The sequence below is a fragment of the Rhipicephalus microplus genome, chromosome X, assembly GCF_043290135.1.
Source record: "Rhipicephalus microplus isolate Deutch F79 chromosome X, USDA_Rmic, whole genome shotgun sequence".
NCBI classification, from domain to species: Eukaryota; Metazoa; Arthropoda; class Arachnida; order Ixodida; family Ixodidae; genus Rhipicephalus; species Rhipicephalus microplus.
This window is the reverse complement of record NC_134710.1, coordinates 465,731,459-465,753,630: the sequence shown is the minus strand read 5'-3', so window position 1 is coordinate 465,753,630 and position 22,172 is coordinate 465,731,459. Positions and strand designations below refer to the sequence as shown.

General features: G+C 46.0%; 19 non-coding genes across 19 annotated transcripts; all 19 read left to right on the top strand.

Annotated features, from left to right (window-relative positions):
- Positions 1 to 759: 759 nt before the first annotated feature.
- On the top strand, positions 760 to 832 carry TRNAF-GAA (transfer RNA phenylalanine (anticodon GAA)). The gene has a single exon. It is a non-coding gene; the product is annotated as a tRNA-Phe (tRNA).
- An 891-nt stretch (positions 833 to 1,723) lies between these two features.
- Positions 1,724 to 1,796, top strand: TRNAF-GAA (transfer RNA phenylalanine (anticodon GAA)). The gene has a single exon. It is a non-coding gene; the product is annotated as a tRNA-Phe (tRNA).
- Positions 1,797 to 3,013: 1,217 nt separating this feature from the next.
- TRNAF-GAA (transfer RNA phenylalanine (anticodon GAA)) lies at positions 3,014 to 3,086 on the top strand. The gene has a single exon. It is a non-coding gene; the product is annotated as a tRNA-Phe (tRNA).
- A 250-nt stretch (positions 3,087 to 3,336) lies between these two features.
- TRNAF-GAA (transfer RNA phenylalanine (anticodon GAA)) lies at positions 3,337 to 3,409 on the top strand. The gene has a single exon. It is a non-coding gene; the product is annotated as a tRNA-Phe (tRNA).
- A 250-nt stretch (positions 3,410 to 3,659) lies between these two features.
- TRNAF-GAA (transfer RNA phenylalanine (anticodon GAA)) lies at positions 3,660 to 3,732 on the top strand. The gene has a single exon. It is a non-coding gene; the product is annotated as a tRNA-Phe (tRNA).
- Positions 3,733 to 3,982: 250 nt separating this feature from the next.
- Positions 3,983 to 4,055, top strand: TRNAF-GAA (transfer RNA phenylalanine (anticodon GAA)). The gene has a single exon. It is a non-coding gene; the product is annotated as a tRNA-Phe (tRNA).
- Positions 4,056 to 5,272: 1,217 nt separating this feature from the next.
- TRNAF-GAA (transfer RNA phenylalanine (anticodon GAA)) lies at positions 5,273 to 5,345 on the top strand. The gene has a single exon. It is a non-coding gene; the product is annotated as a tRNA-Phe (tRNA).
- Positions 5,346 to 5,595: 250 nt separating this feature from the next.
- Positions 5,596 to 5,668, top strand: TRNAF-GAA (transfer RNA phenylalanine (anticodon GAA)). The gene has a single exon. It is a non-coding gene; the product is annotated as a tRNA-Phe (tRNA).
- Positions 5,669 to 5,918: 250 nt separating this feature from the next.
- TRNAF-GAA (transfer RNA phenylalanine (anticodon GAA)) lies at positions 5,919 to 5,991 on the top strand. Its single transcript has one exon. It is a non-coding gene; the product is annotated as a tRNA-Phe (tRNA).
- An 897-nt stretch (positions 5,992 to 6,888) lies between these two features.
- On the top strand, positions 6,889 to 6,961 carry TRNAF-GAA (transfer RNA phenylalanine (anticodon GAA)). The gene has a single exon. It is a non-coding gene; the product is annotated as a tRNA-Phe (tRNA).
- A 252-nt stretch (positions 6,962 to 7,213) lies between these two features.
- On the top strand, positions 7,214 to 7,286 carry TRNAF-GAA (transfer RNA phenylalanine (anticodon GAA)). Its single transcript has one exon. It is a non-coding gene; the product is annotated as a tRNA-Phe (tRNA).
- Positions 7,287 to 7,859: 573 nt separating this feature from the next.
- TRNAF-GAA (transfer RNA phenylalanine (anticodon GAA)) lies at positions 7,860 to 7,932 on the top strand. The gene has a single exon. It is a non-coding gene; the product is annotated as a tRNA-Phe (tRNA).
- A 1,218-nt stretch (positions 7,933 to 9,150) lies between these two features.
- TRNAF-GAA (transfer RNA phenylalanine (anticodon GAA)) lies at positions 9,151 to 9,223 on the top strand. The gene has a single exon. It is a non-coding gene; the product is annotated as a tRNA-Phe (tRNA).
- A 5,515-nt stretch (positions 9,224 to 14,738) lies between these two features.
- On the top strand, positions 14,739 to 14,811 carry TRNAF-GAA (transfer RNA phenylalanine (anticodon GAA)). Its single transcript has one exon. It is a non-coding gene; the product is annotated as a tRNA-Phe (tRNA).
- An 896-nt stretch (positions 14,812 to 15,707) lies between these two features.
- TRNAF-GAA (transfer RNA phenylalanine (anticodon GAA)) lies at positions 15,708 to 15,780 on the top strand. Its single transcript has one exon. It is a non-coding gene; the product is annotated as a tRNA-Phe (tRNA).
- An 893-nt stretch (positions 15,781 to 16,673) lies between these two features.
- TRNAF-GAA (transfer RNA phenylalanine (anticodon GAA)) lies at positions 16,674 to 16,746 on the top strand. The gene has a single exon. It is a non-coding gene; the product is annotated as a tRNA-Phe (tRNA).
- An 896-nt stretch (positions 16,747 to 17,642) lies between these two features.
- Positions 17,643 to 17,715, top strand: TRNAF-GAA (transfer RNA phenylalanine (anticodon GAA)). Its single transcript has one exon. It is a non-coding gene; the product is annotated as a tRNA-Phe (tRNA).
- Positions 17,716 to 19,576: 1,861 nt separating this feature from the next.
- TRNAF-GAA (transfer RNA phenylalanine (anticodon GAA)) lies at positions 19,577 to 19,649 on the top strand. The gene has a single exon. It is a non-coding gene; the product is annotated as a tRNA-Phe (tRNA).
- An 896-nt stretch (positions 19,650 to 20,545) lies between these two features.
- TRNAF-GAA (transfer RNA phenylalanine (anticodon GAA)) lies at positions 20,546 to 20,618 on the top strand. The gene has a single exon. It is a non-coding gene; the product is annotated as a tRNA-Phe (tRNA).
- The last annotated feature ends 1,554 nt before the right edge of the window (positions 20,619 to 22,172 follow it).

Sequence of the window (22,172 nt, the reverse complement as noted above, 5' to 3'; positions counted from 1 at the left end):
TGCAAAAGAACCGGAACAGCGTGAAAGACATGAAATAATGTGCAACAGCTCTAATAAAGCGGTTTTACCGAAACGCAAGAACTCTTAAATCCCGCTGTCACTCTTCTCCCGTCTGCCGAAATAGCGCACTTGGGAGAGCCTTAAACTGAACATCTAAAGGTCCTAGGCTCGATCCCGGGTTTCTGCGTCCAAAGCACTTTTTTGTTAAATCTGTCGGTATAAAAGTATTTTGCATCAATTCTGAGGAGTGAAACGGTTACGCAGGTGAACACACATGCTTGATAAAGAAATGCCGATTCAGATTGCATCGCGGCAGTAGGCGTTGCTAAAGAACCGGAACAGCATTAAAGACATGTAGTAATGTGCAAAAGTTCTAATAAAGCGGTTTTACCGAAGCGCAAGAACTGTTAGATCCCGCTGTCTCTCTTCTCCCGTCCGCTGAAATAGCTCAGTTGGGAGAGCGTTAAACTGAACATATAAACGCCCTTATATAGATCCCGGGTTTCGGCGTTCAAAGCACGATTTGTTAAATCTGTCGGTATACAAGTATTTTGCAATAATTCTAACGAGTGAAATGGTTACGCAGGTGAACACACATGCTTGATAAAGAAATGCTGATTCAGATTGCATGGCGGCAGTAGGCGTTGCAAAAGAACCGGAACCGCGTGAAAGACATGTAGTAATGTGCAACAGCCCTAATAAAGCAGTTTTACCGAAACGCAAGAACTGTTAAATGCCGCTTTCACTCTTTTCCTGTATGCCGAAATAGCTCATTTCGGAGAGCGTTAGATTGAAAATCTAAAGGTCCTTGGCTCGATCCCGGGTTTCGGCGTCCAGAGCACTTTTTTGTTAAATCTCTCGGTATACAAGTATTTTGCAATACTTCTAACGAGTGAAACGGTTACGCAGGTGAACACACATGCTTGATAAAGAAATGCTGATTCAGATTGCATCGCGGAAGTAGGCATTGCAAAAGAACCAGAACAGCGTGAAAGACATGTAGTAATGTGCAAAAGCCCTAATAAAGCGATTTTACCGAAGCGCAAGAACTGCTAGATCCCGTTGTCACTCTTCTCCCGTCTGCTGAAATAGCTCAGTTGGGAGAGCGTTAATCTGAACATCTGAAGGTCCTTGGCTCGATCCCGGGTTTCGGCGTCCAGAGCACTTTTTTGTTAAATCTCTCGGTATACAAGTATTTTGCAATAATTCTAACGAGTAGAACGGTTACGCAGGTGAACAGACATGCTTGATAAAGAAATGCTGATTCAGATTGCATCGCGGGAGTAGGCATTGCAAAAGAACCAGAACAGTGTGAAAGACATGTGCAACAGCTCTAACAAAGCAGTTTTACCGAAGCGCAAGAACATCTAGATCCCGCTGTCACTCTTCTCCCGTCTTCTGAAATAGCTCAGTTGGGAGAGCGTTAATCTTAACATCTAAAGGTCCTTGGCTCGATCCCGGGTTTCGTCGTCCAAAGCACTTTTTTTTTGTTAAATCTGTTGGTATACAAGTATTTTGCAATAATTATAACGAGTGAAACGGTTACGCAGGTGAAAACACATGCTTGATGAAGAAATGCCTATTCAGATTGCATCGCGGCAGTGGGCGTTGCAAAAGAACCGGAACAGCGTGAAAGACACGTATTAATGTGCAACAGCTCTAATAAAGCGGTTTTACCGAAACGCAAGAACTGCTAAATCCCGCTGTCACTCTTCTCCCGTCTGCCGAAATAGCTCAGTTGGGAGAGCGTTAAACTGAACATCTAAAGGTCATTGGCTCGATCCCGGGTTTCGGCGTCCAAAGCACTTTTTTTTTGTTAAATCTGTTGGTATATAAGTATTTTGCAATAATTCTAACGAGTGAAACGGTTACGCAGGTGAACAGACATGCTTGATAAAGAAATGCTGATTCAGATTGCATCGCGGGAGTAGGCATTGCAAAAGAACCAGAACAGTGTGAAAGACATGTGCAACAGCTCTAACAAAGCAGTTTTACCGAAGCGCAAGAACATCTAGATCCCGCTGTCACTCTTCTCCCGTCTTCTGAAATAGCTCAGTTGGGAGAGCGTTAATCTTAACATCTAAAGGTCCTTGGCTCGATCCCGGGTTTCGTCGTCCAAAGCACTTTTTTTTTGTTAAATCTGTTGGTATACAAGTATTTTGCAATAATTATAACGAGTGAAACGGTTACGCAGGTGAAAACACATGCTTGATAAAGAAATGCTGATTCAGATTGCATCATGGCAGTAGGCGTTGCAAAAGAACCGGAACAGCGTGAAAGACATCAAATAACGTGCAACAGCTCTAATAAAGTGGTTTTACCGAAACACAAGAATTGTTAAATCCAGCTTTCACTCTTCTTCCGTCTGCCGAAGTAGCTCAATTTGTAGAGCGTTAGACTGAACATCTAAAGGTCCCTGGCTTGATCCCGTGTTTCGGCGTCCAAAGCACTTTTTCGTTAAATCTGTCGGTAGGCAAGTATTTTGCAATAAATTTAACGAGTGAAACGGTTACGCAGGTGAACACACATGCTTGATAAAGAAATGCTGATTCCGATTGCATCGCGGCAGTAGGCATTGCAAAAGTACCGGAACAGCGTGAAAGACATGTATTAATGTGCAACAACTCTAATAAAGTAGTTTTACCGAAACGCAAGAATTGTTAAATCCCGCTTTCATTCTTCTCCTGTCTGCCGAAATAGCTCAGTTGGGAGAGTGTTAAACTGAACATCTAAAGGTCCTTGGCACGATCCCAGGTTTCGGCGTCCAGAGCACTTTTTTGTTAAATCTTTCGATATACAAGTATTTTTCAATACTTCAAACGAGTGAAACGGTTACGCAGGTGAACACACATGCTTGATAAAGAAAGGCTGATTCAGATTGCATCTCGACAGTAGGCGTTGCGAAAGAACCGGAACAGCGTGAAAGACATATAATAATGAGCAACAGCTTTAATAAAGCGGTTTTACCGAAGCGCACGAGCTGTTAGATCTTGCTGTCACTCTTCTCCCGTATGCCGAAATAGCTCAGTTCGAAGAGCGTTAGACTGAAAATCTAAAGGTCCTTGGCTCGATCCCGGGTTTCGGCGTCCAGAGCACTTTTTTGTTAAATCTCTCGGTATACAAGTATTTTGCAATACTTCTAACGAGTGAAACGGTTACGCAGGTGAGCACACATGCTTGATTAAGAAATGCTGATTCAGATTGCATCGCGGCAGTAGGCGTTGCAAAAGAACCAGAACAGCGTGAAAGACATGTAATAATGTGCAACAGCTTTGATAAAGCGATTTTACCCAAACGCAAGAACTGTTAAATCCCGCTTTCACTCTTCTCCCGTAGGCCAAAATAGCTCAGTTCGGAGAGCGTTAGACTGAAAATCTTAAGGTCCTTGGCTCGATCCCGGGTTTCGGCGTCCAAAGCAATTTTGTGTTTAATCTGCCGGTATACAAGTATTTTGCAATAATTCTAACGAGTGGAACGGTTACGCAGGTGAACACACATGCTTGATAAAGAAATGCTGATTCAGATTGCATCGCGGCAGTAGGCGTTGCAAAAGAACCGGAACAGCGTGAAAGACATGTAATAATGTGCAACAGCTTTGATAAAGCGATTTTACCCAAACGCAAGAACTGTTAAATCCCGCTTTCACTCTTCTCCCGTATGCCGAAATAGCTCAGTTCGAAGAGCGTTAGACTGAAAATCTAAAGGTCCTTGGCTCGATCCCGGGTTTCGGCGTCCAGAGCACTTTTTTGTTAAATCTCTCGGTATACAAGTATTTTGCAATACTTCTAACGAGTGAAACGGTTACGCAGGTGAGCACACATGCTTGATTAAGAAATGCTGATTCAGATTGCATCGCGGAAGTAGGCATTGCAAAAGAACCAGAACAGCGTGAAAGACATATAGTCATGTCCAACAGCCCTAATAAAGCAGTTTTACCGAAACGCAAGAACTGTTAATTGCCGCTTTCACTCATCTCCCGTATGCCGAAATAGCTCAGTTCGGAGAGCGTTAGACTGAAAATCTAAAGGTCCTTGGCTCGATCCCGGGTTTCGGCGTCCAGAGCACTTTTTTGTTAAATCTCTCGGTATACAAGTATTTTGCAATAATTCTAACGAGTGAAACGGTTACGCAGGTGAACACACATGCTTGATAAAGAAATGCTGATTCAGATTGCTTGGCGGCAGTAGGCGTTGCAAAAGAACCGGAACCGCGTGAAAGACATGTAGTTATGTGCAACAGCCCTAATAAAGCAGTTTTACCGAAACGCAAGAACTGTTAAACGCCGCTTTCACTCTTCTCCCGTATGCCGAAATAGCTCAGTTCGGAGAGTGTTAGACTGAAAATCTGAAAGTCCTTGGCTGGATCCCGGAGTTCGGCGTCCAAAGCACGATTTGTTAAATATGTCGGTATACAAGTATTTTGCAATAATTCTAACGAGTGAAACGGTTACGCAGGTGAACACACATGCTTGATAAAGAAATGCTGATTCAGATTGCATCGTGGCAGTAGGCGTTGCAAAAGAACCGGAACAGCGTGAAAGACATCAAATAAGGTGCAACAGCTCTACTAAAGTGGTTTTACCGAAACACAAGAATTGTTAAACCCAGCTTTCACTCTTCTTCCGTCTGCCGAACTAGCTCAGTTTGTAGAGCGTTAGACTGAACATCTAAAGGTCCCTAGCTTGATCCCGGGTTTCGGCGTCCAAAGCACTTTTTCGTTAAATCTGTCGGTAGGCAAGTATTTTGCAATAAATTTAACGAGTGAAACAGTTACGCAGGTGAACACACATGCTTGATTAAGAAATGCTGATTCCGATTGCATCGCGCAAGTAGGCATTGCAAAAGAACCGGAACAGCGTGAAAGACATGTATTAATGTGCAACAGCTCTAATAAAGTGGTTTTACCGAAACGCAAGAATTGTTAAATCCCGCTTTCACTCTTCTCCTGTCTGCCGAAATAGCTCAGTTGGGAGAGTGTTAAACTGAACATCTGAAGGTCCTTGGCACGATCCCGGGTTTGGGCGTCCAAAGCACTTTTTTGTTAAATCTGTCGGTACATAATATTTTGACATAGTTCTAACGAGTGAAACGGTTACGCAGGTGAACACACATGCTTGATAAAGAAATGCTGATTCAGATTGCATCGCGGCAGTAGGCGTTGCAAAAGAACCGGAACAGCGTGAAAGACATGTAATAATGAGCAACAGCTTTAATAAAGCGGTTTTACCGAAGCGCAAGAGCTGTTAGATCTCGCTGTCACTCTTCTCCCGTATGCCGAAATGGCTCAGTTCGGAGAGCGTTAGACTGAAAATCTAAAGGTCCTTGGCTCGATCCCGGGTTTCGGCGTCCAGAGCACTTTTTTGTTAAATCTCTCGGTATACAAGTATTTTGCAATACTTCTAACGAGTGAAACGGTTACGCAGGTGAGCACACATGCTTGATTAAGAAATGCTGATTCAGATTGCATCGCAGGAGTAGGCATTGCAAAAGAACCGGAACAGCGTGAAAGATATGTAGTAATTTGCAACAGCCCTAATAAAGCAGTTTTACCGTAGCGCAAGAACTGTTAAATGCCGTTTTCACTCATTTCCCGTATGCCGAAATAGCTCAGTTCGGAGAGCGTTAGACTGAAAATCTAAAGGTCCTTGGCTCGATCCCGGGTTTCGGCGTCCAGAGCACTTTTTTGTTAAATCTCTCGACATACAAGTATTTTGCAATACTTCTAACGAGTGGAACGGTTACGCAGGTGAGCACACATGCTTGATTAAGAAATGCTGATTCAGATTGCATCGCGGCAGTAGGCGTTGCAAAAGAACCGGAACAGCGTGAAAGACATGTAATAATGTGCAAAAGCTCTAATAAAGCGATTTTACCCAAACGCAAGAACTGTTAAATCCCGCTGTCACTCTTCTCCCGTCTGCCGAAATAGCTCAGTTGGGAGAGCGTTAAACTGAACATTTAAAGGTCCGTGGCTCGATCCCAGGTTTCGGCGTCCAAAGCACTTTTTTGTTAAATCTGTCGGTATACAAGTATTTCGCGATAATTCTAACGTGATAAACGGTTACGCAGGTGAACACACATGCTTGATAAGGAAATGCTGATTCAGATTCCATCGCGAGAGTAGGCATTGCAAAAGAACCAGAACAGTGTGAAAGACATGTACTAATGTGCAACAGCTCTAATAAAGCAGTTTTACCGAAGCGCAAGAACTGCTAGATCCCGCTGTCACTCTTCTGCCGTCTGCTGAAATAGCTCAGTTGGGAGAGCGTTAATCTTAACATCTAAAGGTCCTTGGCTCGATCCCTAGTTTCGTCGTCCAAAGCACAATTTGTTAAATCTGTCGGTATACAAGTATTTCGCGATAATTCTAACGAGTGAAACGGTTACGCAGGTGAACACACATGCTTGATAAAGAAATGCTGAATCAGATTTAATCGCGGCAGTAGGCGTTGCAAGAGAACCGGAACAGCGTGAAAGGCATGTATTAATGTGCAACAGCTCTAATAAAGCGGTTTTACCGAAACGCAAGAACTGTTAAATCCCGCTGTCACTCTTCTCCCGTCTGCCGAAATAGCTCAGTTGGGAGAGCGTTAAACTGAACATCTAAAGGTCCTTGGCTCGATCCCGGGTTTCGTCGTCCAAAGCACTTTTTTTTGTTAAATCTGTTGGTATACAAGTATTTTGCAATAATTATAACGAGTGAAACGGTTACGCAGGTGAAAACACATGCTTGATGAAGAAATGCTTATTCAGATTGCATCGCGGCAGTGGGCGTTGCAAAAGAACCGGAAGAGCGTGTAAGACACGTATTAATGTGCAACAGCTCTAATAAAGCGGTTTTACCGAAACGCAAGAACTGCTAAATCCCGCTGTCACTCTTCTCCCGTCTGCCGAAATAGCTCAGTTGGGAGAGCGTTAAACTGAACATCTAAAGGTCATTGGCTCGATCCCGGGTTTCGGCGTCCAAAGCACATTTTTTTGTTAAATCTGTTGGTATATAAGTATTTTGCAATAATTCTAACGAGTGAAATGGTTACGCAGGTGAACACACATGCTTGATAAAGAAATGTTGATTCAGAGTGCATCGTGGCAGTAGGCGTTGCAAAAGAACCGGAACAGCGTGAAAGACATCAAATAATGTGCAACAGCTCTAATAAAGTGGTTTTACCGAAACACAAGAATTGTTAAATCCAGCTTTCACTCTTCTTCCGTCTGCCGAAGTAGCTCAGTTTGTAGAGCGTTAGACTGAACATCTAAAGGTCCCTGGCTTGATCCCGGGTTTCGGCGTCCAAAGCACTTTTTCGTTAAATCTGTCGGTAGGCAAGTATTTTGCAATAAATTTAACGAGTGAAACGGTTACGCAGGTGAACACACATGCTTGATAAAGAAATGCTGATTCCGATTGCATCGCGGCAGTAGGCGTTGCAAAAGAACCGGAACAGCGTGAAAGACATGTAATAATGTGCAACAGCTTTAATAAAGCGATTTTACCCAAACGCAAGAACTGTTAAATCCCGCTTTCACTCTTCTCCCGTAGGTCAAAATAGCTCAGTTCGGAGAGCGTTAGACTGAAAATCTTAAGGTCCTTGGCTCGATCCCGGGTTTCGGCGTGTAAAGCAATTTTTTGTTAAATCTTTCGATATACAAGTATTTTTCAATACTTCTAACGAGTGAAACGGTTACGCAGGTGAACACACATGCTTGATAAAGAAAGGCTGATTCAGATTGCATCGCGACAGTAGGCGTTGCGAAAGAACCAGAACAGCGTGAAAGACATCAAATAATGTGCAACAGCTCTAATAAAGTGGTTTTACCGAAACACAAGAATTGTTAAATCCAGCTTTCACTCTTCTTCCGTCTGCCGAAGTAGCTCAGTTTGTAGAGCGTTAGACTGAACATCTAAAGGTCCCTGGCTTGATCCCGGGTTTCGGCGTCCAAAGCACTTTTTCGTTAAATCTGTCGGTAGGCAAGTATTTTGCAATAAATTTAACGAGTGAAACGGTTACGCAGGTGAACACACATGCTTAATAAAGAAATGCTGATTTTGATTGCATCGCGGCAGTAGGCATTGCAAAAGAACTGGAACAGCGTGAAAGACATGTATTAACGTGCAACAGCTCTAATAAAGTGGTTTTACCGAAACGCAAGAATTGTTAAATCCCGCTTTCACTCTTCTCCTGTCTGCCGAAATAGCTCAGTTGGGAGAGTGTTAAACTGAACATCTAAAGGTCCTTAGCACGATCCCGGGTTTCGGCGTCCAAAGCACTTTTTTGTTAAATCTGTCGGTACATAAGTATTTTGAAATAGTTCTAACGAGTGGAACGGTTACGCAGGTGAACACACATGGTTGATAAAGAAATGCTGATTCAGATTGCATCGCGGCAGTAGGCGTTGAAAAAGAACCGGAACAGCGTGAAATACATGTAATAATGTGCAACAGCTCTAATAAAGCACTTTTACCGAAGCGCAAGAACTGCTAGATCCCGCTGTCACTCTTCTCCCGTCTGCAGAAATAGCTCAGTTGGGAGAGCGTTAATGTTAACATCTAAAGGTCCTTGGCTCGATCCCGGGTTTCGTCGTCCAAAGCACGATTTGTTAAATCTGTCGGTATACATGTATTTTGCAATAATTCTAACGAGTTAAACAGTTACGCAGGTGAACACACATGCTTGATAAAGAAATGCTGAATCATATTGAATCGCGGCAGTAGGCGTTGCAAGAGAACCGGAACAGCGTGAAAGACATGTATTAATGTGCAACAGCTCTAATAAAGCGGTTTTACCGAAACGCAAGAACTGTTAAATCCCGCTGTCACTCTTCTCCCGTCTGAGAAATAGCTTAGTTGGGAGAGCGTTAAACTGAACATCTAACGGTCATTGGCTCGATCCCGGGTTTCGGAGTCCAAAGCACTTTTTTTGTTAAATCTGTTGGTATACAAGTATTTTGCAATAATTCTAACGAGTGAAGCGGTTACGCAGGTGAAAACACATGCTTGATGAAGAAATGCTTATTCACATTGCATCGCGGCAGTGGGCGTTGCAAAAGAACCGGAACAGCGTGAAAGACATGTAATAATGTGCAACAGCTCTAATAAAGCGATTTTACCCAAACGCAAGAACTGTTAAATCCCGCTTTCACTCTTCTCCCGTAGGCCGAAATAGCTCAGTTCGAAGAGCGTTAGACTGAAAATCTAAAGGTCCTTGGCTCGATCCCGGGTTTCGGCGTCCAGAGCACTTTTTCGTTAAATCTGTCGGTAGGCAAGTATTTTGCAATACTTCTAACGAGTGAAACGGTTACGCAGATGAACACACATGCTTGATAAAGAAATGCTGATTCAGATTGCATTGCGGGAGTAGGCGTTGCAAAAGAACCGGAACAGCGTTAAATACATGTGTGAAGAGGTTTATTAGCCGTTAAAGGCAGCGACTAGACAGCGTGAAGAACCGTCCAGCGATCGGCACAGCAACGAACCAAAACACAAGCCGAGAGAGCCGGGCGTTGGCGATGCTGCTTGCTGCTGGCACATCTTCTTATTCACGATCGCCCCCGCTGAAAAAAGAGCCATCCTGGCGACCTAAGAAGTTTCAGGGAGAGGCTCATGATACGGTTTTAGGCGGGAAACATGGACGATGTCACGTGCACGCCGGCGCATGTCATCCGATCGGGAAACTGGCTCAATTAGGTAATTAACTGGAGAGGTTTTCTCTAAAACGGTGTAAGGCCCCTCGTACCGGGGGACAAGTTTTGATGAGAGTCCCGGAGTTTGGTATGGGATGGCAAGCCACACGAGAGACCCTGGGGCATAGCTGGGATCCGGAAGAGAGGTGCAACGGTTTTCTTTCTGGCGATGCTGCTCGTCCGAGGTGAACGCACGGGCGAGCTGGCGGCACTCTTCGGCTTGTCGAGCAGCATCGGAAATAGGTGGACATTCTGAGGCATCAGGATGGTAGGGAAGTAGAGTATCAATTGTATGGGAAGGGTCACGTCCATAAAGAAGAAAGAAAGGTGAAAATCCCGTGGTTGCTTGTACTGCAGTATTGTATGCAAATGTCACGTATGGGAGAACACGGTCCCAGTTGCTATGATTAGATGCCACGTACATCGAGAGCATATCACCCAGAGTGCGGTTAAACCGTTCCGTTAGCCCATTAGTCTGCGGGTGGTATGCTGTCGTTTTCCGATGAATGACGTGGCATTCCGAAAGCAGAGCTTCGACGACCTCGGAGAGAAAAGCGCGGCCTCTGTCACTAAGGAGCTCTCGAGGTGCGCCATGTCGAAGGATAAATTGACGTAAAATGAAAGAGGCGACATCCTGAGCGGTAGCGCTCGGTAAAGCGGCTGTTTCGGCGTAGCGTGTTAGATGGTCGACCGCCACTATAATCCACCGATTGCCATCTGATGTCAATGGAAGGGGGCCGTAGAGGTCAACGCCAACGCGATCAAAAGGCTTGGCAGGGCACGGAAGTGGCTGCGATTCGCCAGTAGCACGTAGCGGTGTTGATTTGCGTCGCTGGCAGTCAGGACAGCACTGCACAAATTTGCGTACGAAATTGTACATGCCGCGCCAGTAATAGCGATGGCGAAGGCGTTCATATGTTTTGAACACCCCGGCGTGGCCACATTGTGGATCGTCGTGAAGAGAAGCGCATACCTGCGATCGCAAAGCGCGTGGAATGACCAGTAGCCACCGGCGGCCATCAGGAGAGTAGTTGCGTCGATGGAGAAGTTGATCGCGGATGGCAAAATGGAAAGCTTGACGTCGGAGGGATCGAGATACCGGAAGGTTGGGCGTACCGGATAGATATTCGAGAAGAGATGCGATCCACGGGTCACGACGTTGTTCGGTGGCAATTGAGTCAAGATTTAACGATGACAAGTACTGGAGGCACGTGTTTCCGCCCGTCGGATCTGGTGGCAAAGGTGAGCGGGACAGGGCGTCAGCGTCAGAGTGTTTGCGTCCACAGCGGTATACGACGCGAATGTCGTACTCCTGGATGCGGAGTGCCCATCGCGCAAGGCGGCCAGAAGGGTCTTTCAGCGTGGAGAGCCAGCAAAGCGCGTGGTGATCAGTTACTAGATCGAACGGGCGGCCGTATAAGTACGGCCGGAACTTTCCAAGCGCCCACACCAGAGCCAAACACTCTTTTTCTGTCACGCTGTAATTAGTTTCGGCTTTCGTCAGAGTGCGGCTAGCGTAGGCTACAACGTATTCTGAATAGCCGGGTTTTCGTTGCGCGAGGACAGCACCTAGCCCGACGCCGCTGGCGTCGGTGTGCACTTCGGTAGGAGCCGTCGGGTCGAAGTGGCGAAGAATGGGTGGCGAGGTGAGCAGGCGGCGCAGAGTAGTGAAGGCAACGTCACATGCAGGGGACCAGGAGGAGAGGTTCACGTCACCGCGAAGAAGCTGGGTTAATGGTGACATGATGGATGCGAAATTGCGAACAAAGCGCCTGAAGTATGAGCATAGGCCTACAAAACTGCGAAATTCCTTCATGGTTGTCGGCTTGGGAAATTCTGCGACTGCTCGAAGTTTTGCTGGGTCAGGTAATACGCCGTGCTTCGACACGATGTGGCCTAGGATGACGAGCTCGCGTGGAGCGAAGCGGCATTTTTTCAGGTTAAGCTGCAGGCCAGCGTTGGTCAGACAAGTCAAAACCTGCCTGAGGCGAAGGAGGTGCGTAGGAAAGTCGTGCGAGAAAACCACGACATCGTCGAGGTAGCAAAGGCACATATTCCACTTGAGGCCACGTAGCGTATTATCCATAAGTCGTTCAAACGTGGCGGGCGCGTTACAAAGCCCAAAGGGCATGACGTTAAACTCGTATAGTCCGTCAGGTGTAATAAATGCAGTTTTTTGGCGATCGGCTTCAGCCATTGGAACTTGCCAGTAGCCAGACCGCAAATCCAGCGACGAGAAGAATTCCGCTCCGTGAAGGGTGTCAATGGCGTCATCAATGCGCGGCAAAGGATATACGTCCTTGCGGGTTATCTTATTCAAACGACGATAGTCTACACAAAATCGGATAGATCCGTCTTTCTTACGCACCAAGACGACAGGAGACGCCCAGGGACTGTGAGATGGTCGAATAACGTCTCTACGAAGCATATCTTCGACTTGATCGTTGATGACGCGGCGCTCTTCAGTGGAGACACGGTATGGTCTTTGACGCAGTGGCTGGTGTAGGCCGGTGTCAACATGATGCTTGACTTGCGACGTGCGGCCTAGTTGAGGTTGGGACACATCGAAGGAATTCCGGAACTCATGCAGAAGATCAAGCAGGTCGGCATGTTCGGTGGGAGTAAGGGTGTCGGCGATGGCGCTGGAAAACGTATCCTTAGACGACTCCTCGAGGGCCGACAGTGATTTTGGGTGGTCGCAGTATTCATCCGGGACATCAACCAAAGACGAAGGGTCGAGATCCTGCACGCGGCCGAGACATTCTCCCGCAAGCACAGTGACAGTTGTGGAAAGCGGGTTGAGTATGAACATATTGCTTCTTCCGGCGGTAAGGTCAATCGTTGCGAAAGGCAGCGGCAGAGCTCGACGACTCGTGAAGATATCGGAAGGCATAAAAAAGACTGTAGCGTCCGTGTAGGCGTTGCATGAAATCGGAACAAGTGCGAAGTTTTCAGGCGGAATATCGGTGTCTTCATGCACAAACAACTTCGGCGGCTGATGAAGAGCGTCAAGTAATGGGACATCACAAAAGGGTGAAAACTCAACTTCAGCGCGTGCACAGTCGATGACGGCATTATGGCGGGATAGGAAGTCCCATCCGAGGATGACATCATGCGAACAGACAGCAAGGACAATAAACTCCACAGTGTAAACAATGCCTTCGATGGACACTCTTGCAGTGCAGGATGCGAGAGGCGTTACTTGCTGTGCACTTGCGGTGTGGAGTGACAGTCCAGAAAGCGGCGTCGTGACTTTACGTAATACACGGCAGACATTAGCGGCAATAACAGAAACAGCGGCGCCGGTGTCTACAAGGGCGAAAGTAGAATAACCTTCAACTGTTACTGCGACCACGTTAGCAGGAGAGGGGCGAGGGCTTAGACAGTTCAAAAATGGCGCAGTTCTTGCCTCTTGAACTGCGGTGCTTAGTTTTCCTGGTCAGGTCTGGGCCGGCGACGCATGGGGGAGGGCGATCGCCGACGAGGAGAGGGTGCGCGCGGCGTCACGAAGTCGGGGTCGTTAGGAGGGGCATAGCGAGGTGACGAGACCGGCCCGTATTGCGCGAAGGGTTGGCTGCCGGTTTGCGACGATCGGACATAGTCGCCGAACGCCTGAGGTCGACGGCGGCAGTAGCGAGCAACGTGTCCGGGAGTGAAGCAGGCGTAGCAAATCGGTCGGTTATCGGGCGTCCTCCAGGGATTGGCGACTGGTGCTGCCGCCCAAGGTGCAGTGTAAGCAGCCGGGTGTGCGGGCTGTGAGCGCGTGGTGTAGGATGGTTGCGGAAGCCTACGCACAGCGTCTGCATATGTGAACGGCGCTGCTACAGGCTGCATAACTTGCGAGCAGGCGACAGGAGGAGCCACAGGCTGTGCTGCATACGTTAGGGGCGCGGCCACAGGCTGCATGGCTGGCGGATAGGCGACAGGAGGGCCTACTGGCTGCGCGGCACGCTGGCAGTGGGCAAGGCTGGATAGAGGCGGCTCGTGGTGCGCAACAGGAACAGCTTGGGCAACCTCTTCCGAAATAGCAGTGCGAAGCGGGGCACGTAGACGGGTGGTGGTCTCGTGAGTGAAGGGCACTAAAGAAAGTTGGCGGGCGACTTCCTCACGGACGAAGGCTCGAACTTGCTGAAGCAGTGGTGAATTGTCCGGCAGGGTGTCGAAACTGGACAATGACTCACCACCATGCTGAGGCTGCCGAGTCAGAGTTCGTTGCTTCTTTAACTCGTCGTAGCTCTGACACAAGCTGACGACTTCGGAAACTGTGCTCGGATTTCTTGCCAAGAGCATTTGAAATGCGCCGTCGTCGATGCCCTACAGGATGTTTTTGACCTTGTCAGATTCGGGCATGGTGTCATTCACACGTCGACAAAGGTCGACGACGTCCTCAATATAGCTGGTAAAGGTCTCGCCAGTCTGCTGAGAGCGTACGCGCAAGCGCTGTTCTGCCCTCTGCTTGCGGACAGCCGGCCGACCGAACACTTCGGCACATGACGTCTTGAAGACGCTCCATGTGGGGATGTTGTGTTTGTGGTTATTAAACCACAATTCGGCGACGCCAGCGAGATAAAATATCACGTGGCCCAGCTTGTCGGCTTCATCCCACTTATTGTTGGCGCTCACCAGTTCGTAGTGCTCGAGCCAGTCTTCGACGTCGGTCCCATCCGCACCGCTGAAGACCTTCGGCTCCCGTAGCGTAGGATGGCCAGGGCAGTTGAACTGGAGCGAAGGCGTCGATGTAGTGGCGTTGGCAGTCATGACAGGTGGTAGCGTGCGGCTTCGCAGCTCCAGGGTGTAGCAACGGGGATTAACAGCACCTTCCACCAAATGTGAAGAGGTTTATTAGCCGTTAAAGGCAGCGACGAGACAGCGTGAAGAACCGTCCAGCGATCGGCACAGCAACGAACCAAAACACAAGCCGAGAGAGCCGGGCGTTGGCGATGCTGCTTGCTGCTGGCACATCTTCTTCTTCACACATGTAATAATATGCAACAGCTCTAATAAAGTGGTTTTACCGAAACGCAAAAACTCTTAAATCCCGCTGTCACTCCTCTCCCGTCTGCCGAAATAGCTCAGTTGGGAGAGCGTTAAACTGAACATCTAAATGTCCTTGGCTCGATCCCGGGTTTCGGCGTCCAGAGAACTTTTTTGTTAAATCTCTCGGTATACAAGTATTTTGCAATAATTCTAACGAGTTAAACAGTTACGCAGGTGAACACACATGCTTAATAAAGAAATGCTGAATCAGATTGAATCGCGGCAGTAGGCGTTGCAAAAGAACCGGAACAGCGTGAAAGACATGTATTAATGTGCAACAGCTCTAATAAAGCGGTTTTACCGAAACGCAAGAACTGTTAAATCCCGCTGTCACTCTTCTCCTGTCTGCCGAAATAGCTCAGTTGGGAGAGCGTCAAACTGAACATCTAAAGGTCATTGGCTGGATCTCGGATTTCGGCGTCCAAAGCACGATTTGTTAAATCAGTCGGTATACAAGTATTTTGCAATAATTCTAACGAGTAAAACGGTTACGCACGTGAACACACATGCTTAATAAAGAAATGCTGATTCAGATTGCATCGTGGCAGTAGGCGTTGCAAAAGAACCGGAACAGCGTGAAAGACATGAAATAATGTGCAACAGCTCTAATAAAGTGGTTTTACCGATACACAAGAATTGTTAAATCCCGCTTTCACTCTTCTTCCGTCTGCCGAACTAGCTCAGTTTGTAGAGTGTATAGACTGAACATCTAAAGGTCCCTGGCTTGATCCCGGGTTTCGGCGTCCAAAGCACTTTTTCGTTAAATCTGTCGGTAGACAAGTATTTTGCAATAATTTTAACGAGTGAAACGATTAAGCAGGTCAACACACATGCTTGATTAAGAAATTCTGATTCCGATTGCATCGCGGCAGTAGGCATTGCAAAAGAACCGGAGCAGCGTGAAAGACATGTAGTAATCTGCAACAGCCCTAACAAAGCAGTTTTACCGAAATGCAAGAACTGTTAAATGCCGCTTTCACTCTTCTTCCGTATGCCGAAATAGCTCAGTTGGGAGAGCGTTAGACTGAAAATCTAAAGGTCCTTGGCTCGATCCCGGGTTTCGTCGTCCGAAGCACGATTTGTTAAATCTCTCGGTATACAAGTATTTTGCAATACTTCTAACGAGTGAAACGGTTACGCAGGTGAACACACATGCTTGATAAAGAAATGCTGATTCAGATTGCATCGCGGCATTAGGCGTTGCAAAAGAACCGGAACAGCGTGAAAGACATGTAATAATGTGCAACAGCTCTAATAAAGCAGTTTTACCGAAGCGCAAGGACTGATAGATCCCGCTGTCACTCTTCTCCCGTCTGCAGAAATAGCTCAGTTGGGAGAGCGTTAATGTTAACATCTAAAGGTCCTTGGCTCGATCCCGGGTTTCGTCGTCCAAAGCACGATTTGTTAAATCTGTCGGTATACATGTATTTTGCAATAATTCTAACGAGTTAAACAGTTACGCAGGTGAACACACATGCTTGATAAAGAAATGCTGAATCATATTGAATCGCGGCAGTAGGCGTAGCAAGAGAACCGGAACAGCGTGAAAGACATGTATTAGTGTGCAACAGCTCTAGTAAAGCGGTTTTACCGAAACGCAAGAACTGTTAAATCTCGCTGTCACTCTTCTCCCGTCTGAGAAATAGCTTAGTTGGGAGAGCGTTAAACTGAACATCTAACGGTCATTGGCTCGATCCCGGGTTTCGGAGTCCAAAGCACTTTTTTTGTTAAATCTGTTGGTATACAAGTATTTTGCAATAATTCTAACGAGTGAAACGGTTACGCAGGTGAACACACATGCTTGATAAAGAAATGCTGATTCAGATTGCATCGCGGGAGTAGGCGTTGCAAAAGAACCGGAACAGCGTTAATACATGTAATAATATGCAACAGCTCTAATAAAGCGGTTTTACCGAAACGCAAAAACTCTTAAATCCCGCTGTCACTCCTCTCCCGTCTGCCGAAATAGCTCAGTTGGGAGAGCGTTAAACTGAACATCTAAATGTCCTTGGCTCGATCCCGGGTTTCGGCGTCCAGAGAACTTTTTTGTTAAATCTCTCGGTATACAAGTATTTTGCAATAATTCTAACGAGTTAAACAGTTACGCAGGTGAACACACATGCTTAATAAAGAAATGCTGAATCAGATTGAATCGCGGCAGTAGGCGTTGCAAAAGAACCGGAACAGCGTGAAAGACATGTATTAATGTGCAACAGCTCTAATAAAGCGGTTTTACCGAAACGCAAGAACTGTTAAATCCCGCTGTCACTCTTCTCCTGTCTGCCGAAATAGCTCAGTTGGGGGAGCGTCAAACTGAACATCTAAAGGTCATTGGCTGGATCTCGGATTTCGGCGTCCAAAGCACGATTTGTTAAATCAGTCGGTATACAAGTATTTTGCAATAATTCTAACGAGTAAAACGGTTACGCACGTGAACACACATGCTTGAAAAAGAAATGCTGATTCAGATTGCATCGTGGCAGTAGGCGTTGCAAAAGAACCGGAACAGCGTGAAAGACATGAAATAATGTGCAACAGCTCTAATAAAGTGGTTTTACCGATACACAAGAATTGTTAAATCCCGCTTTCACTCTTCTTCCGTCTGCCGAACTAGCTCAGTTTGTAGAGTGTATAGACTGAACATCTAAAGGTCCCTGGCTTGATCCCGGGTGTCGGCGTCCAAAGCACTTTTTCGTTAAATCTGTCGGTAGACAAGTATTTTGCAATAATTTTAACGAGTGAAACGATTAAGCAGGTCAACACACATGCTTGATAAAGAAATGCTGATTCCGATTGCATCGCGGCAGTAGGCATTGCAAAAGAACCGGAGCAGCGTGAAAGACATGTAGTAATCTGCAACAGCCCTATCAAAGCAGTTTTACCGAAATGCAAGAAATGTTAAATGCCGCTTTCACTCTTCTTCCGTATGCCGAAATAGCTCAGTTGGGAGAGCGTTAGACTGAAAATCTAAAGGTCCTTGGCTCGATCCCGGGTTTCGTCGTCCAAAGCACGATTTGTTAAATCTCTCGGTATACAAGTATTTTGCAATACTTCTAACGAGTGAAACGGTTACGCAGGTGAACACACATGCTTGATAAAGAAATGCTGATTCAGATTGCATCGCGGCATTAGGCGTTGCAAAAGAACCGGAACAGCGTGAAAGACATGTAATAATGTGCAACAGCTCTAATAAAGCAGTTTTACCGAAGCGCAAGGACTGCTAGATCCCGCTGTCACTCTTCTCCCGTCTGCAGAAATAGCTCAGTTGGGAGAGCGTTAATGTTAACATCTAAAGGTCCTTGGCTCGATCCCGGGTTTCGTCGTCCTAAGCACGATTTGTTAAATCTGTCGGTATACATGTATTTTGCAATAATTCTAACGAGTTAAACAGTTACGCAGGTGAACACACATGCTTGATAAAGAAATGCTGAATCATATTGAATCGCGGCAGTAGGCGTTGCAAGAGAACCGGAACAGCGTGAATGACATGTATTAATGTGCAACAGCTCTAATAAAGCGGTTTTACCGAAACGCAAGAACTGTTAAATCCCGCTGTCACTCTTCTCCCGTCTGAGAAATAGCTTAGTTGGGAGAGCGTTAAACTGAACATCTAACGGTCATTGGCTCGATCCCGGGTTTCGGAGTCCAAAGCACTTTTTTTGTTAAATCTGTTGGTATACAAGTATTTTGCAATAATTCTAACGAGTGAAACGGTTACGCAGGTGAAAACACATGCTTGATGAAGAAATGCTTATTCAGATTGCATCGCGGCAGTGGGCGTTGCAAAAGAACCGGAACAGCGTTAAAGATATGTAATAATGTGCAACAGCTCTAATAAAGTGGTTTTGCCGAAACGCAAGAACTGTTAAATCCCGCTGTCTCTCTTCTCCCGTCTGCCGAAATAGCTCAGTAAGGAGAGCGTTAAACTGAACATCTAAAGGTCCTTGGCTCGATCCCGGGTTTCGGCGTCCAGAGAACTTTTTTGTTAAATCTCTCGGTATACAAGTATTTTGCAATAATTCTAACGAGTTAAACAGTTACGCAGGTGAACACACATGCTTGATAAAGAAATGCTGATTCAGATTGCATCGCGGCATTAGGCGTTGCAAAAGAACCGGAACAGCGTGAAAGACATGTAATAATGTGCAACAGCTCTAATAAAGCAGTTTTACCGAAGCGCAAGGACTGATAGATCCCGCTGTCACTCTTGTCCCGTCTGCAGAAATAGCTCAGTTGGGAGAGCGTTAATGTTAACATCTAAAGGTCCTTGGCTCGATCCCGGGTTTCGTCGTCCAAAGCACGATTTGTTAAATCTGTCGGTATACATGTATTTTGCAATAATTCTAACGAGTTAAACAGTTACGCAGGTGAACACACATGCTTGATAAAGAAATGCTGAATCATATTGAATCGCGGCAGTAGGCGTAGCAAGAGAACCGGAACAGCGTGAAAGACATGTATTAGTGTGCAACAGCTCTAGTAAAGCGGTTTTACCGAAACGCAAGAACTGTTAAATCTCGCTGTCACTCTTCTCCCGTCTGAGAAATAGCTTAGTTGGGAGAGCGTTAAACTGAACATCTAACGGTCATTGGCTCGATCCCGGGTTTCGGAGTCCAAAGCACTTTTTTTGTTAAATCTGTTGGTATACAAGTATTTTGCAATAATTCTAACGAGTGAAACGGTTACGCAGGTGAACACACATGCTTGATAAAGAAATGCTGATTCAGATTGCATCGCGGGAGTAGGCGTTGCAAAAGAACCGGAACAGCGTTAATACATGTAATAATATGCAACAGCTCTAATAAAGCGGTTTTACCGAAACGCAAAAACTCTTAAATCCCGCTGTCACTCCTCTCCCGTCTGCCGAAATAGCTCAGTTGGGAGAGCGTTAAACTGAACATCTAAATGTCCTTGGCTCGATCCCGGGTTTCGGCGTCCAGAGAACTTTTTTGTTAAATCTCTCGGTATACAAGTATTTTGCAATAATTCTAACGAGTTAAACAGTTACGCAGGTGAACACACATGCTTAATAAAGAAATGCTGAATCAGATTGAATCGCGGCAGTAGGCGTTGCAAAAGAACCGGAACAGCGTGAAAGACATGTATTAATGTGCAACAGCTCTAATAAAGCGGTTTTACCGAAACGCAAGAACTGTTAAATCCCGCTGTCACTCTTCTCCTGTCTGCCGAAATAGCTCAGTTGGGGGAGCGTCAAACTGAACATCTAAAGGTCATTGGCTGGATCTCGGATTTCGGCGTCCAAAGCACGATTTGTTAAATCAGTCGGTATACAAGTATTTTGCAATAATTCTAACGAGTAAAACGGTTACGCACGTGAACACACATGCTTGATAAAGAAATGCTGATTCAGATTGCATCGTGGCAGTAGGCGTTGCAAAAGAACCGGAACAGCGTGAAAGACATGAAATAATGTGCAACAGCTCTAATAAAGTGGTTTTACCGATACACAAGAATTGTTAAATCCCGCTTTCACTCTTCTTCCGTCTGCCGAACTAGCTCAGTTTGTAGAGTGTATAGACTGAACATCTAAAGGTCCCTGGCTTGATCCCGGGTTTCGGCGTCCAAAGCACTTTTTCGTTAAATCTGTCGGTAGACAAGTATTTTGCAATAATTTTAACGAGTGAAACGATTAAGCAGGTCAACACACATGCTTGATAAAGAAATGCTGATTCCGATTGCATCGCGGCAGTAGGCATTGCAAAAGAACCGGAGCAGCGTGAAAGACATGTAGTAATCTGCAACAGCCCTATCAAAGCAGTTTTACCGAAATGCAAGAAATGTTAAATGCCGCTTTCACTCTTCTTCCGTATGCCGAAATAGCTCAGTTGGGAAAGCGTTAGACTGAAAATCTAAAGGTCCTTGGCTCGATCCCGGGTTTCGTCGTCCAAAGCACGATTTGTTAAATCTCTCGGTATACAAGTATTTTGCAATACTTCTAACGAGTGAAACGGTTACGCAGGTGAACACACATGCTTGATAAAGAAATGCTGATTCAGATTGCATCGCGGCATTAGGCGTTGCAAAAGAACCGGAACAGCGTGAAAGACATGTAATAATGTGCAACAGCTCTAATAAAGCAGTTTTACCGAAGCGCAAGGACTGCTAGATCCCGCTGTCACTCTTCTCCCGTCTGCAGAAATAGCTCAGTTGGGAGAGCGTTAATGTTAACATCTAAAGGTCCTTGGCTCGATCCCGGGTTTCGTCGTCCTAAGCACGATTTGTTAAATCTGTCGGTATACATGTATTTTGCAATAATTCTAACGAGTTAAACAGTTACGCAGGTGAACACACATGCTTGATAAAGAAATGCTGAATCATATTGAATCGCGGCAGTAGGCGTTGCAAGAGAACCGGAACAGCGTGAATGACATGTATTAATGTGCAACAGCTCTAATAAAGCGGTTTTACCGAAACGCAAGAACTGTTAAATCCCGCTGTCACTCTTCTCCCGTCTGAGAAATAGCTTAGTTGGGAGAGCGTTAAACTGAACATCTAACGGTCATTGGCTCGATCCCGGGTTTCGGAGTCCAAAGCACTTTTTTTGTTAAATCTGTTGGTATACAAGTATTTTGCAATAATTCTAACGAGTGAAACGGTTACGCAGGTGAAAACACATGCTTGATGAAGAAATGCTTATTCAGATTGCATCGCGGCAGTGGGCGTTGCAAAAGAACCGGAACAGCGTTAAAGATATGTAATAATGTGCAACAGCTCTAATAAAGTGGTTTTGCCGAAACGCATGAACTGTTAAATCCCGCTGTCTCTCTTCTCCCGTCTGCCGAAATAGCTCAGTAAGGAGAGCGTTAAACTGAACATCTAAAGGTCCTTGGCTGGATCCCGGATTTCGGCGTCCAAAGCACGATTTGTTAAATATGTCGGTATACAGGTATTTTGCAATAATTCTAACGAGTTAAACAGTTACGCAGGTGAACACACATGCTTAATAAAGAAATGCTGAATCAGATTGAATCGCGGCAGTAGGCGTTGCAAAAGAACCGGAACAGCGTGAAAGACATGTATTAATGTGCAACAGCTCTAATAAAGCGGTTTTACCGAAACGCAAGAACTGTTAAATCCCGCTGTCACTCTTCTCCCGTCTGCCGAACTAGCTCAGTTTGTAGAGCGTTAGACTGAACATCTGAAGGTCCCTGGCTTGATCCCGGGTTTCGGCGTCCAAAGCACTTTTTCGTTAAATCTGTCGGTAGGCAAGTATTTTGCAATAAATTTAACGAGTGAAACGGTTACGCAGGTGAACACACATGCTTGATAAAGAAATGCTGATTCAGATTGCATCGCGGCAGTAGGCGTTGCGAAAGAACCGGAACAGCGTTAAATACATGTAATAATGTGCAACAGCTCTAATAAAGCGGTTTTACCGAAACGCAAGAACTGTTAAATGCCGCTTTCACTCTTCTCCCGTATGCCGAAATAGCTCAG